Here is a 2,783-nt window from a genome sequence, read left to right on the forward strand (position 1 = left end):
TCCCACGATTGTGCTCTGTCTCTCTCTCTCTCTCTCAAAAATAAACAAACACAGGAAAAAAAATTTTTTAAGTCCAGTGTTCAAAGGAAGGGAAGAAAGATTCAGATGTTTCCAGAAGTCTAACTCTGAACCCCAGGTTTGGCCAAACAGCTCCTCTGAACTTCTGGCTTTCTGTGTTTCCCTCCAGCACGGGTCCCGTCACATGGAGTGATTTTGACATCACCCTCATGCGCACCCGTGCGTCACGCTCCTTGAGAGTGGGGGACGGTCTTACTTAGCAACCCCACGACTTTGGAGGGAGCCTGATACACACACGGCGGGGCTTGGTAACGATGCCTGCATTGGTTGGCAACCTCCATGAGGGGGGTGTGTGTTCGTGTCTCTTCCTAGGACTCCACAGGAATCACGTTCGTGTGTTTAAGCTGCAATCAACACAGTTGTCAGGACGATCGTCGCAGCCATCAGGTGCTTGTGTTGTTTATGAAGTGCTGGGCCAGTTGCTGGGCACCGGACAACAGAACGTTCTGTGACACCGGAAAGGTCCTGTACCTGCCCTGTCCAGCAAGGGAGCCACCAGCCTCCTGTGAGCCTCTACCGTGGGGACTGGATCTCCCACCTCCGGGAAGCGCCGGGTAAGTCCTGGCTGTGGGGGAACAGACATCCCCTTCTGTTGAGTTGACAGGCGTAGGCAGGGGGGAGCAGAACTGACCTCCAAACGGCACGGCTGGCTTTGCTCTACGAGGAGTCCCGTCCCTCCATGTCCCACCCCCTTCCCGGGACCTGGCACGTGGGCACTGATTGGACATTTGGCACTCAAGGCCGCTCCGCTCGCCAGCTCCCACCCACCTGCCTCCCTCCCTCCTCAATTAACTCAGCAGCAGCGACTTTGTTTCCCTTTGCCAAGATCGGGAGCTGGCATCCCGGCATGTGCCAGCCCCAGTGGGGTGGAGGTGACGGGCGCCACACGCCTGGCACTGCCCCTCATTGGAGCAGCCTCCCCGCTACAGAACCTCAGGTCCCTGGGGAGCTGCCGGCTGGCTGAGCGACAGGCCCCGGGCTCAGGGATCTGCGTGGTAGTTAAGCCTGAGTTGAGTTAGTGCAGGCTGGGTTGTGGCTCCTCCCAGGATCTGCCAGGGGCGGGCAGGCAGGCAGGCAGGCAGGCGGAAGTCTCCATCCTGGGAAGGGCTGGCCGGCAGCCCAGGGGGCGGGGCCAGGCGGGAGAGGGAGAAGGAGGGGCGGAGGCTCCTCTCCAATTAACAGGGGTGGGGGGGCAGGGCCCCCGGAGTGTCCTCAGAGGGCTCCTCCAGGCTAAACCTCTGTGGCCCCTCTGTCCCAGGCCTGCCATCGAGGGATCCGTCTTCCGTGCACTCACCTGCGGGGAGGTGTGGGCAGATGAGCAGCCTCCCAAGCCCCGAGCCCAGCCCCCAAGTCCCAAGCCCCGGGGGGCTGCATTTTGAACAATTCCCCCAAGGTGACCCTGAAGCCGTGGTCCGTGGGCCACGTTCTGAGAACACTGCCCTAGTCCTCCCACCAGGGAGTGGCCGGGCTGGAGGGGACCCCTGCCTCAGCTTGTCCAGGCCCCGGTGGTATAGACTTGTAGACAGAGGCCCAGAGACCGAGCGGGGCGACCCATGGCAGCTGGCCACACGGTGCAGGCTGAAGTCGAGGAAAGAGCTCCAGACTCTCCTCTGCATCCCCCAGCCAGGACCGGGTGCCGAGACAGAAGGCGACCCCGGGGGAGTCGTGCGGACACTCCACTGCCCCTAAACGTCCAGGAGGTGAGGTGCCTATCCAAGAGAAGGGCTGAGTCTCTGGGGACCATGCCCAGACCCCCTCCCCCCACCCGAACCGCCTGACCTAGGAGAAGCCACCTGACCTCGGTCCGTCCCAACCCCGCAGGTGACCCTTCCTGGCCCAGGTGACCCTGACCGGGGCCCAGAGGCCCTGCTCTGACAGCAGATGCTACCTGGGAGACAGGGCCAGCGCGGACACAGGACTGTGGGACAGTGTGCCTCTCAGTATGGTTCCTCTGCTCGCCCCTAAAATGGCCCCTGGTGGCTGAAGGAATAAACGCGGAGAAGTACCTGGCACACGGAAGGTTCTCCACTGTTTGTGGAAAGGGGGGAAGCGCAGGAGGAGAGGGAGGAAGGGAGGGTGGGAGGGAGGGAGGAGGAGGAGTGCAAGGGGAGGGAGGAACCATTTTCTGAAAGCTGGTGGGGGAACAGAAGGGTTACTGAATTGGATCCAGAAGCCTCGTGTTTCGATCTCTGCCCTGTCCTCTGGCTGCATGGCCTCGGCTTCTCTCTCTCTCTCCAGGTGGCCTTGGGGACTTCCTCTCTCCAAGCCCCTGTCTGCGTCTGTAAGGCGCGGAGTGGGCCCCGATGCCCTGACATTTGCTCTGACATTCTAGGCTCCCGGCCCTCCCCCCCCCCCAGTGCGGGTGGGATCTTCTCCGGAAATGGCTTTTCCGGCCTCCGAGCTCCCTCCGGGCTCCCTAACTGGCCGGAGCGGCTGGTGGCGCATCTGCCTCCCAGCCTCGTGCAGGTGAGGTTCATCAGTAACGACAGGAAAGGATGTCAGGCTGCGTCTGAAGCCACCAGGGGCCCAGCAGCCTGCTGCGCTTTGTCATAAAATATGTTGTCACCTGGGGAAGCATCATCACGGATGAAATATTTCAGGAGACAAAAACAAGAGGTGCATTGATTTTTTCCACGAGGTCAGACAACTTCTGGGAAGCCTCTTGTAACTCAGCTGTCATGGTGCCTGTCCCCGAGCATTCGCCT

The 2,783-nt window shown here is 61.0% G+C and overlaps 1 long non-coding RNA gene across 2 annotated transcripts; it reads left to right on the forward strand.

Annotated features, from left to right (window-relative positions):
• Positions 1–350: 350 nt before the first annotated feature.
• On the forward strand, positions 351–2,090 carry LOC109494476. Of its 2 annotated transcripts, none has more exons than XR_006590000.1 (3): positions 351–632; positions 1,337–1,778; positions 1,900–2,090. It is a non-coding gene; the product is annotated as an uncharacterized LOC109494476 (long non-coding RNA). The 2 variants fall into 2 exon arrangements; XR_002738204.2 differs by having other exon boundaries at positions 1,702–1,778.
• Positions 2,091–2,783: the final 693 nt, after the last annotated feature.

Source organism: Felis catus, chromosome E1 (genome assembly GCF_018350175.1).
Source record: "Felis catus isolate Fca126 chromosome E1, F.catus_Fca126_mat1.0, whole genome shotgun sequence".
NCBI classification, from domain to species: Eukaryota; Metazoa; Chordata; class Mammalia; order Carnivora; family Felidae; genus Felis; species Felis catus.